We start from the raw sequence: 13,162 nt of genomic DNA on the forward strand, positions 1-13,162 counted from the left end.
ATAGACAGCAGCCCACCAGGCTCCCCGTCCCTGGGATTCTCCAGGCAAGAACACTGGAGTGGGTTGCCATTTCCTTCTCCAATGCAGGAAAGTGACAAGTGAAAGTGAAGTTGCTCAGTCCTATCCGACTCCCAGCGACCCCATGGACTGCTGCCTACCAGGCCCCTCCGTCCCTGGGATTTTCCAGGCAAGAGTACTGGAGTGGGTTGCCATTACCTTCTCCCATGTAGGATGTTAACCACATATATGATACAATGTTTTCTAGTAGTCACATTAAAAAAATATTCAAAAATATTCAACAAAAATAAACCAAACATGATCATTTTAGCATGCAACCAATATAAAATTGTTGAGAAATTTATTAATGAGGCATTTAAATTCAGCACATCTTTACATTATGGCACATCTTAAATGTTCCATGTTTCAAGTGTTCGATAGCCATAAAAAGCTACTGGTTATATTGAAGAGTTCAGCTCTACATTTTTTCCTTTCCTTTGTCATTTATTCTTGTGTGTCCAACATTTTTCTTTCCATCAGAATGGATGTTTTCACTTTTGTCTCTCTCACAATACTTCTGATGTTTGTTTGGCTATTGATCTTCATCCTGATCTGACCAGGAGTTAAATGAATAAATAAATACACACATAAATAAACCATTTAGAGTAACAGCTAAAGAAATAAAAACACTGAGGTACTGGTTAAATAATTTACAGACTGAACATCAATCATGTCTACAAATGTGTTATTCTAACTTGGTCTCCTTGGATCATCCTAGATACAATTTAGAGGCTAGAGTATCTTAGAACGTAACACTCACTCAAATGATTTTTTAAGTCATTAATTTGATCAACTTATGAAATCCAAAGTTCTCTCTCTCTCACCATGTAGCTGAGGTTTACTGAAGCAATTCAACACTGCTTATTTTTTTTATAGATACTACTTAACTGAAATGACTGCAAGGATGTTATGTGCCTATAAATAAATCCATAAGAAGCAATAGCGCATGTAAGGCAGTAACTTGTGGGAAGAATGAATGCAATACCTAGTGAGATTGCACAGGAAATGAGGAAGACAGCTCATGATCTAAAGCAGGGGTCCCCAAGCCCCTGTCCCCCCTGTTAGGAACCAGGCTGCACAGCAGGAAGTAAGTGGAGGGCAAGCAAGTGAAGCTTCATCACTTCCCATCACTAGCATTACTATCTGAACCATCCCTCACCGCTTCTATGGAAAAACTGTGTCCCACTAAACCGGTCTCTGGTGCCAAAAAACTTGGGGACTGCAGATCTATAGGTTAGGTCGTGTTTAATGGCAATGAAGAATGGTTTCCTATAGTCATTTGGGTTACTGAAGGTCATGATGCTGAAGTCTTTCTTTCCATGCAATCTACCTATACATGTTTTGTGAAAGGCTGGTTGACTATATGTGATGAGTGCTATGGGGCGCAGAGGAGTATGGAAGAAAGTGAAAATGTTAGTCACTCAGTTGTGTCTGATTCTGTGACCCTGTGGACTGTAGCTGCGAGGCTCCTCTGTCCATGGGATTTTCCAGGCAAGAATACTGGAGTAAGTTGCCATTCCCTTCTCCAGGGGATCTTCCCAACCCAGGACTGAACCAAGGTCTCTTGCATTGCAGGCAGATTCTTTACCGTCTGAGCCACCAGAGAAGGCTACAGAAGAATATAATGGAAATATAACTTGTTTTCCATGTCTATTTCCCAAGTTTGCAATTTGATATACACTTATCTCATGGGGGTGAGAAATAATGTTTAATATTGATGAATATTGGTGGGCAATATTAAGACTTTTTATTTAATAAAACACATAAATCTGTATAAAACCTAAAGAATATCACAATATTAGACCCTGTGTGAACACAAAACGTAGATAGATTCCCATGGATACATGTAAGGTTCTTTGTGGAGAGAGGCTGGTAGAGCCCACCAGCTTTGTTTAGGTCCCCTGAACAAAGAGTGTGCTTCAAAACTCACTCTTCTGAGTGTGAAAAAAAATGAATCACTTTGCTGTATTGCAGAAATTAATGCAATATTGTAAATCAACTATTCTTCCATTTATTAGCTGTGGGTCCCTGCATAGTCAAGTTAAGCTAAGCATCAGAATACTTTTTAATACTTAAAATTGACATAATAATGAAAGATATTTGTTTCTTGGAAGGAAAGCTATGACAAACTTAGACAGCATATTAAAAAGCAAAGATATCACTCTGCACACAAAGGTTCATCTAGTTGAAGCTATGGTTTTTGCAGTAGTCATGTGTGGATGTGAGAGTTGGACCATAAAGAAGACTGAGCACCTAAGAATTGATGCCTTTGAAAAGTGGTGCTGGAGAAGACCCTTGAGAGTTGCTAAGGAGATCAAACCAGTCAATCCTAAAAGGAAATCAACCCTGAATATTCATGAGAAGGACAGATGCTTAAGCTGAAAGCTCCAGTACTTTGGCCACCTGATGCAAAGAGCTGACTCATAGAAAACACCCTGATGCTAGCTGGGAAAGATTGAAGGGAAAAGGAGAAAAGGGAGGCTGAGGATGGGATGGTTAGGTAGCACCACTAATTCAATGGACATGAATCTGAGCAAACTCTGAGAGACAATGAAGGACAGTGTAACCTGGCATGCTGCAGTCCATGGGGTCACAAAGAATTGGACATGACTTAGTGACCGAGCAACAACAATGAAGTCCCTCATTGTCAGGGCTTGCCTTGCACATACAAGCATTCAGTATGCATTAACTATTGTTAACAATTTTAGGAAAGAGAAAATATTTTTGGCTATTTTTTTCCTGGAAAATCTCTTTATATGTACCTGAAACAGAGAATAAAATACCCACTGCAATGGAAACCTGGAAAGATGCCTGAACATATAGCTATCTTCATGCTTTTTGTGCCTTGATTTCTCAAACTTCTTAAACTGACATGTCCATGAAGAAATAAGGACATAATAGGCACATTTCAATGAACTCTTTAAACATTTTGAACCTGGGTGTTATTATCCATCATCCATCATTTGGCTTAAAAATTGGAAGAAGCAGAAAAACCCAATGACTGTGGAAATTTACAGTCATCTCTCATTTGTTTTCTTGGTGTTTCACCCACGGCAGCAACTTCTGACTTCTGCATCTTAGAACTGCTTCTCAATTATTGCCGAGTCATTATTTTGTTGGAATCTATCCATTGTGTGAAAGATACAGATGATGATTATATCAGCTTATACATCTCAAACACATCTCAGATCATAAGGGATGGGGAAAGTTGGTCTTAGAAGGTAATTAACTGCTTTGTCCTCCGTGAACTGAATTAACAATCTAGTTCTCATATCTAGTCTAGTTTATTGTTTCTATGTGCAGCCTGATACTTTGTTCTCAGATTGTTATGCAGTAAAGGATAATTAAAGACAGGCACACTTATCTTGCCAGTAAGAACACTGCTCTTGCTGTTAAAGAATAATTCTAATCTAATGTGATTTATATTTGCATAATATCCTGTGGCAATATCAAAGAACACTTCACTGCAAAACAGAGGAAGGTATTGAGATTAGGGTTTATAGAAGGGAACGAAAGGTCATGAATAATCACTGTCAAATAGAACAGTTAGCTTATTCTATCAGTTTGCTCCAACAGAATTAAGCCTATTTTCTCTTGGAAGTGGTTAATACATATAATGGAGGCGATGCTGTCAAAAACGTGTTGCATGACATTATTCAGACACCCGACTGACTCCTTAACTCAGTGTTCCACTTTTCACCTGCTTGGCTGTAATGCCACAGACAAATGGCATTTTAAGTTCAATTTTGCTTTCTCTACCTCCTGGGAATCAAAAGTCAACTAAAATAAGTCATAAAAATGCAATTTTTTTTTTCCAAGGAAGGACAAGTTTCCCCAGGAAATAAAAGTGAAATTCATAATCATCATTCATTCAAATTGTAATTTTTGAAGACCTAAGTACCCCAGTTAAAAATCATGTTAATGAATCTTGTGGTTCAATTATAATCATTTGGGTAATTTTAATAGACATCAACCTAACAACTGAAAAAGCATTTCAATTCACACAATTCAGTTTCCATGTTAAGCTTTAAGATGCAACCTGAGAGGTTGTAGGGTGACCTCCATCTAAGTTTGCCCAGGAATGAAGCATTTCTTGGGAGGTGGGACTTACAATGTTGAAACAAGAGCAAAGTTTGATGGTTGGTACTCTATAACAGAAAACTCAAATATCTTAGGATGGCTCAGAATTTAGAATGGAAATCTTCTGCAAAGTGAAGAAAACCTGTCATTCATTAAGTGCTCATATTTTGTTGTTTTTCAGTAACTTAGTCATGTCTGACACTTTTGTGACCTCATGTACTGTAAGCTGCCAGGCTCCTCTGTTCATAGAATTTTCCAGGCAAAAATATTGGAGTGGGTTGCCATTTCCTACTGGAAGGGATCTTTCCTACTGGAAGAGATCCAGCCCATGTCTCCTGCTTGACATTTGGATTCTTTATCCCTGAGCCATCTGTGTTCATATAGTTACACTTTATTTAGCACTTTCTATACAGCAACTATGGAGCAGGCAATGGCACCCCACTCCAGTACTCTTGCCTGGAAAATCCCATGGATGGAGGAGCCTGGTGGGCTGAAGTCCATGGGGTTGCTAAGAGTCGGGCACCACTGAGAGACTTCACTTTCACTTTTCCCTTTCATGCATTGGAGAAGGAAATGGCAACCCACGCCAGTGTTCTTGCCTGGAGAATCCCAGGTAAGGGGGAGCCTGGTGGGCTACCATTTATGGGGTCGGACAGAGTCGGACACAACTGAAGCGACTTAGCAGCAGCAGCAGCAGCAGCAGCAACTATTGGCCTGGGCATCAGAGATTGAGACTCAGCTCTTGTCCCAGATATATGCATAATAAGAGAAATAAGCAAAACAAATCAAAAAACAACTTCAGAATAGAGGTATGTACAAGGCCCTAAGGGACACAGAGGAGCATGATGAGAATTTAACTTGTATATTTCTGATGTCTATTTTCTAAGTTTGATTTTTGATATTTATACCTGTGAAAGTATCACATATTTTAATATATAATTAAAATGAAATTTTGGCAACTTAAAAAATCTACATGCATAATCAACAAACTCAGCCACTAAATCATATGTGGAAATCAAATAATTCCTGAATAAATCAGCTTTGGGTTTAGCATGCAATTAATCTTACTTCACAAACAACCTAAAAGTTTATGAGTTTTACAGCATTTTTGACCAGTGTTATATACTGATAAAGGGGTTAATTCACTGAGTAGACATACCCTTTCTAAAAGGAAATAACAAAAGAATTTCAAAATATGTGAAACAAAAATTAATTGAATTGAAAGGAAAAAATAGATTTGCAATTATAGTTAGAGAATTCGATACTCTTCTCAATAACTTATGTAACAAATAGGCAAAAGTAAATACAGAGATAATTTAGACAGCACTGTCAACCAGCTTGACCTAAGCGACGTTGGTAGATCAGTCCACATCTTCTCAACAACAGAAGCATGTGCATTCTTTTCCTGAGTCCCTTCACTGTTCACCTGAAACCATCACAGCATTGTTAATCAACTATATCCCATTACAAAAACAAAAAACAAGTTTAAAAAAAAAAGAATATACGTCCTTTCCAAGTGCACACGGAAAACTTGATAAGGTAAGTAATATTCTCAGCTTTAAAACAGTCCTCAATAGATTTATTAGAGCTGAAATCATTCAAAGTATATACTCGAAGCAAAACAGAATTGAACTAGAAATCAATAGAGCAAAGATACCCGAAAAATCCCCAAATATCTGAAAATAACACTTTGCTAAATAACACTTGTGTCAAAGAGGCCATTACAAACATTTTTTGAAAATATTTTGAATCATATAGAAATAAAAACACAGTATTGTCCATATAAAAATTTGTGGGATACAGCTGTTTAGAGGAAAATGTATGAAAGTGAAAGTCACCATCGTGTTCAGCTCTTTGAGACCCCATGGACTGGGGCTTGCCAGACTCCTCTGTCTATGGAATTCTCTAGGCAAGAATACTGGAGTGGGTAACCACTCCTTCTCCAGGGGATCTTCCCAAACCTAGGATCAAACTCAGGTCTTCCACATTGCAGGTGGATTCTTTACTGACTCAGTCACCAGGGAAGCCCAAAACCCATTAGAGGAAAATGTATACTTATAAATGTTTCTATTAGAAAGGAAGAACCATTTCAAATCAATGATAAAATCTCCTACCATAAGAAACAGGGGTTGTGTGGAACATGGGAGAAACAATTAAAGACAAAGTGAACAGAAGAAAGGAAATAATAAAAACAAAAGCAGAAATCATTAGTTGAAAACCGACACAAACACTAGCGAGGATCAAGGAAAACAAATCTAATACTTTGAGAAAAAAATACAATCAATAAAGCATTGCTAATGGAAATGCAGAGATAGCCAGTTTAGAAGACAGTTTGGCAATTTATTATAAACTAAATATTTACTTGTATTATCTAGCAATCTCACTCCTAGGTATGTACCCAAGAGAAATAAAAACATATATTCACAGAAAAGCCATGCACAAGTTTTTTGGAAATAAGCAAAATTTCCATCATCTGGAGAATAGGTAAACTTTGGTACATCTATACAATGAAACACTGATTAAAGAAAAAAACATGAAAAAAAAAAAACCAGTGACAGTAACTCAACACTGATAAATCTCAAATGCACAATGCAATATGAAAAAAATCCAGGCTCAAAAAGTCATATGTTATATAATTCTATTTATATGACATTCTGGAAATATCAAAACATTAGGGACTGAAACGAGATCAGGGTTTGTCAGGAGCTGTGGTTAAAGGTAAAGAATTGGCTACAAGTGGACACGGAATTTTTGGTGACATAAACATGTTGTATCTTGATCATGGTGATGGTTATACAACACTATGTGTTTTTCGATATTCATAAAATTGTACACTGAAAAAGGTGAATTTTACTGTTTGCAAATTTTAGTTCAATAAACCTGATTTTTAAAAGAAAAAAAGGACATATGGCTAAAGAACAGTTTATTTCCTTTCTGCACAATTCCAAAAGGACCTTGTACTGTAGAATGCAGTTATCTTCAAACTAGTAAAAATTAAATCGTATACTTAAATTTCATGAAGCTGTAGTTATGGATAATACTGTAAAGAAAATTCTCATATAGACAATAAAGCTGCATACATTTGTTTTCGTTTCTCAGTAATTAATTCCCTTTATATAGTTTTTATAAAAGCAGGAACTTGTCTAATGCAATTGTTAGATGCTATAAATAATAAATGAATAAGTGAATTAATTAAACAATGAACAAGTTAATTAAAATAAATATTCTGCAACCATGCACTCCAAGGTACATGCAAGGGGTGGATGCTTCTTAAATGAACTCCATAATAAATCTTTGTATAAATGAATAATTAAAACAGGAAAAACAAAAACATCTGTTTTTAAAATGGCATATTTAAAAGATTGTAAATGATATATTGTATTTGATAGAAAAGATTGTATTTGATAGAAAGATTGTATTTTACAGAAAATTTTAAATACTCATAATCTGCAAAATGTTTAAACCCAATTCATTGATATTGCGTCACATCTTAGGTTACTTTTTAGAGTAACTATTGATTTTTTTTCTTTAAACTCCAATGAAGAGATTTCTAAATATAACACGTATCGTTCATGTTTACCTTGTGCCTGGCACCCATAAGTGTTTTACATATACTATATTATTTATTTCATATTTTTATTGGCATATAGTTGCTTTACATGTTAAGATACTTTCTATTGTACTGCTGCTAAGTCACTTCAGTCGTGTCTGACTCTGTGTGACCCCACGGACGGCAGCCCACCAGGCTCCCCCGTCCCTAGGATTCTCCAGGCAAGAACACTGGAGTGGGTTGCCATTTTCTTCTCCAATGCGTGAAAGTGAAAAGTGAAAGTGAAGACGCTCAGTCATATCTGACCCTCAGTGACCCCATGGACTGCAGCCTTCCAGGCTCCTCCATCCATGGGATTTTCCAGGCAAGAGTACTGGAGTGGGGTGCCATTGCCTTCTCCTCTATTGTACAATGAAATGAATACATATATCCTCTCCCTTTTAGAATTCCCACCCTCTAGGTCATCACAGAGCAGGGCAGGTTCCCACTAGCTATCTATTTGACACAAGGAGGAGTATGCATGTCAGTTCTAACCTCCCAGTTCTTCCCGTCCTCTTGTGTCTGCATGTCCATTCTCTGTCTGCGTCTCTCTTACGGCCCTGCAAATAGGTTCATCTGTACTATGTTTCTAGATTCCACACATAATCCTATACAATATACAATATTTTTTTTTCCTCTTTCAGACTTACTTGACTCTGTATGACAGACTCTAGGTTGATCCATGTCTCTATCATGTGTGTGATAGATCCATGTACCTATCAGTGGCTTCAGTCATGTCTGACTCTTTGTGACCCTGTGGACTCAGCCCACCAGACTCCTCTGTCCATGGGAGTCTCCAGGCAGGAATACTGCAGTGGTTTGCCATGCCCTCCTCCAGGGGATCTTCCTGACCCAGGGATCGAACCTGCATCTCCTGCACTGCAGGCAGATTCTTTACTCACTGAGCCACAGGTAGCCTCTGTTTCTACCATATAATCCAACAATCCCACTACTGGGCATACACCTTGAGAAAACCATAATTGAAAAAAAAAAAACAAAACACAAAACACACACACCCCAGTGTTCACTGTAGTAAGATGTACAAGGGTCAAGACATGGGAGCAACCTAAATATCCATCAACAGAGGGATGGATAAAGAAGATGTGGTACGTAGATACAATGGAATATTACTTGTTCGTAAAAAAGGATGAAATTGGTTCATTTATAGAGACCTCATTTGTATTTAGCATCAATCCCATTACACAGATTTCTATTATTATATTTTACAACTGGGGAATATGGGCAGAGCAAATTCAGAAACGTCTCCAAAGTCACAGAACTATTGTTCTGAGGAGGATCTGGGATTCACACTTGGGGAGCCTGGGCTCAGTAATCAGCATATTATGATGAACTGTTGCCCTGGTGTTTTTAAACAGCAACCATCACTGTCTGCCTCCTCTATCATCTACATAGGGATTATTAGGTGCGTGGGCACAAGGACCAAGACTGATTGACTCTGGATAATATGCAAAGCCTTCACTGTGGCCATTTATGCATTGTTCAAAGTCAGCTTATTTATGACACCCTTTATCTCCATTTAAGAAATGTACAAGCAGCACTTGTATCCCATTGGTATGCTTCAGAGCTTCAAAAGGATTAAACAATGTATTTTATCTAAAAATTCTGTGATTTTGCCCCTAATGCCTTCAGATTTTCACTCCCCAGAAGCTAATGTCCACCTGCAACAATGATGGGTATCAGTTCATGGTAAGAACGAACATCTTCTCTTATCACGTTTGCAGAATCAGAGTGTCTCTGCCATTCCCTCCCGCTCCACCCTGAAGTACTGTGAAAAACCAGTTCTTTCTTACTTGGCTCTGATCATCCATCTTTCTTCCATTAAAGATTCTTCTTACGATATTTATCTCCTTTCTTTTTAGTCATTGCCTCTCACTGATTACATTTCAACCTGACTCTGCTGGTCTTTACAACCATCTAATTAACTTCTCCTTTAGAGCTGACGGGTCTAATCTCTACTGCATCCCTTTTTCTCTGAGCCCTTGCTACTGAGCGTCTTCCTCTTCCACCTCACTGAAACTCCTCTCCCACTGGCAAACCCAATCATGATTTTCAGTTTTCATACGCCTATGCTTTCTCCAGAAAGTGCTTTCATTCAACATCAGGGCTTCAACCATTTAATTAATACTGGCGATGTCTTCTTTATTAGTTCACCTCTCACCTTTCACTCAAGCTGAAATTTTGTCTTCCTTGCTGGTTCAAAGACATGCATTTTAATATATCTGGTTATCCATCTAATTAAGTAAGATATTTTATTTGAAACTAAACATATGCCCTACTCTCTTTTGAAATATCTCTTAAAAGCAAACTTTTAAATCAGTTTAACTTATTTCCCTCACTATCACCTAAATCCTTAGCCACTTAATCTTACTTTTCTTCACATTTTTAAAATGGACATCTCAGATGCTCATCTCATACTTGGATTATTATTCTGATTCTTGCTTAGGAAATCCTATAGACAGAGGAGCCTGACGGGCTATAGTCCATGGGGTCGCAAGAGTCAGACAGGACTTACAGACGAAACAATGACAACAACAACTTTGTCCTCACTGTCTTCCTCATTCTAATCCAGTTATCATCTAATCCCCTTTATCATCATTATAATTCTTACATCATTTTATTGCCAATAAGTTATTCACAATAAGAGACTATTGCTTGTTTGTCTTCCATACAATTCTCAACTCCTCATATGTAACTGAAATCAAAGTGCCTATTCTACCCTTTTATAATGGACACCTTTGATTTTGGCCTGATCAGCTGCCTTTACCCTAACCTATGTAGGATTTTTGGGCTTCCCTGGTGGCTCAGATGGTAAAGAATCTGTCTGCAATGCAAGAGACCCAGGTTTGATCCCTGAGTCTGGAAATCCCCTGGAGAAGGGAATGGCAACCCACTCCAGTATTCTTGACTGGAGAATTTCATGGACAGAGGAGAGTGGAGGGCCCCAGTCTATGGGGTCGCAAAGAGTTGGACATGACTGAGTAACTAACACAGTCCTCCATCCTATCCCTCGCCACAAGTGGGAACAAAGACCCAGCTTTGATCAATTGTCATATGGCACCGTTTCCTGCAAAGCTATAACTCGATCAAGAGTGTTGACCTGACAGGGCTGAACCAAGCAGAATCCCTCTGTTAGAAAGACTACAGACCTATGAGGGAGAAGATGTCGCCTACAGGAATTTGAACTGTGAACCATTTTGCCATATTTCTTTCAAGGAAGAATGCACATTTCTGGGTGTGTCCATAAGAGAGAAGAAGAAGCAGAACACAAATTAATGTTGTTTGAGCTTGCTGATCAAGACATAAATAAACTCAGACCCAGTCCTGCACTTAGTTATGTGAGCCAAAACACTCACTTTAGATCCAACTTTTTATGTTGGGTTTCAGTCACTTGCAACTAGAAGAGCTCACTCATTACACAATATCAATGTACCCAGTGTTTGGTTTATTACTGAAAAGCAACGTATAGTTGAGAGATAAAGATGAATCAGTGCCATCTGGAGTTCACAGTCAACTTGGAAGAAGATTGCCCTGCAGCAAGGTAAGACATAAATGTTTCTATTTGGCAAGTGTTCCAGGGGAAGTAAAGAGGGCTAACAAACCGCAGAGAATGGAGTGATTCATTCTGACCAAATAGAATGAGAAGGCTTCTGGGCATAGGTGTTGCCCCTCTTCCATCTTATTTATTATTTTTATTTTTCAAGAAGGCACACTTCAAGATAACTTTCACAAAGACTGAAAAATTTGGTCTTCATGCCACTTCTCCTTCACAATGGAATGACATTAATTAGGATTTGTTCCTCTGCAAAAGAGGCACAATAGCATCCTAATTACGAACATGGATTCTGGAGTCAGTCAACTGGGGTTCCAATTCCAGTTCCGTTAGGCATCAGCTCTGTGACTTCAGGCCAATTGCTTTACTTCCCTGTGGTTGAGTGCTAAGTTGCTTCAGTCGTGTCTGACTCTTTGTGACCCTATAGACTGTAGCCCACCAGGCTCCTCTGTCCATGGGATTCTCCAGGCAAGAATACTGGAGTGGGTTGCCATGCCCTCCACCAGGGCATCTCCCCAATCCAGGGATCAAACCCATGTTTCTTATGGCTCCGGCATTGGCAGGTGGGTTCTTTACCACTAGCACCACCTGGGGAGCCCGTAGATATCTATAACCATATCTGTATCTGTACAGTATCTGGCATGTGATAAATACTGTGTGTTTGCTATATATTTCAGAAGCAGAAATAAAGTTATGCATATTTAGTTAGTAAATTTTAGGGAGTGACTTGGAGTCACTGTAATAAGTTTTCAAACATCATCAATGATAATAAATGAAGCACAAATGACTCCTTACCAAGAAGCTAACCAAGCATTGAAGAAGAATTTCATTGTCTTATTTATGCTGAAATTCACTTCCCCCCAGTTTTATTAAGATATAATTGACATTCCACAGCATATACAATGTAAGCATAAGGATTTGACTTACATACATGATGAAATGATCGTGACAGTAGGTGCAGTCAGTATCTGTCATGTCATATAGATATAAAATTAAAGAAATAAAAACATTTTATTCTGATGAGAATTCTTGGGATTTACTTTCTTTACTGTTGTATATATATATGACACAGAAGTGTTCCAGTTATCACGTTGAATATTACACCCTTAGTACTTACTTATCTTAAAACTGGAAGTTTGTACCTTTTGACCACCTCTATCCAATTTCTCCTCTCCCACTGCCCCTGGGCATAAGGTGCTTTTTGAACTGAACTTGGGAGGATAAGTAAGTTGTCAACACTACTCTTTAATTTGATCTCCAAACATATTGTACTATGGTTTTACTTGCTCAAGTTGATTTTTTAAATCCTTTCCAATCTTGTTTGTTATCCTGATATGATTTAACCAAAGGCCCCAGGTCCCGGGAAGCTCTGTCTCCTTGTCTGCCTTGCTACTAGCTTTTACCAGTTTTAGTTACTTCATGTGCACATACGTCTTCCCCTAACTAGACCATAACTTCCTGAAAATATAAAGATCATGTTATCATCTTTTAGTAGCTACCATATCACCTAACACAATTCCGGGCACAGAGTACTCGGAAAACCATAGAGGAATGTGAATGCCAAGTTTGTGACAGTTTGATTAAGTGTCTGTATATGGTGTATGAACTTCATTACTCAATGATCCTAAAAGCTTCCTGTTACTTTCAAGAACAAAAACCCAGTAGCTGGAAGAATTCCTTTCTGTTCCATGAAATTATTTCAAGCATGTACAGGAAAATAGATTAAATTGTGTTTGACTGACAGGTCTAAATTGAGACTACTTTTTTTACCTGCTTTCACCTCTAAGCTTTTAACTGGCATCTTGGGATTAAGGACTTTGAATAACTTAGTAATTGAGAATCCAAAATGTATATGAAGAAGATGA

The 13,162-nt window shown here is 38.0% G+C and overlaps 1 long non-coding RNA gene across 1 annotated transcript; it reads right to left on the reverse strand.

The window, feature by feature from the left end:
• Window positions 1–375: 375 nt before the first annotated feature.
• Window positions 376–9,714, reverse strand: LOC129644599 (uncharacterized). Its single transcript, XR_008710862.1, has 3 exons — window positions 9,538–9,714; window positions 5,445–5,563; window positions 376–609 (listed from the first exon to the last, which is right to left on the reverse strand). It is a non-coding gene; the product is annotated as an uncharacterized LOC129644599 (long non-coding RNA).
• Between the last annotated feature and the right edge of the window lie 3,448 nt (window positions 9,715–13,162).

The sequence above is a fragment of the Bubalus kerabau genome, chromosome 2 (genome assembly GCF_029407905.1).
Source record: "Bubalus kerabau isolate K-KA32 ecotype Philippines breed swamp buffalo chromosome 2, PCC_UOA_SB_1v2, whole genome shotgun sequence".
NCBI lineage: Eukaryota > Metazoa > Chordata > Mammalia > Artiodactyla > Bovidae > Bubalus > Bubalus kerabau.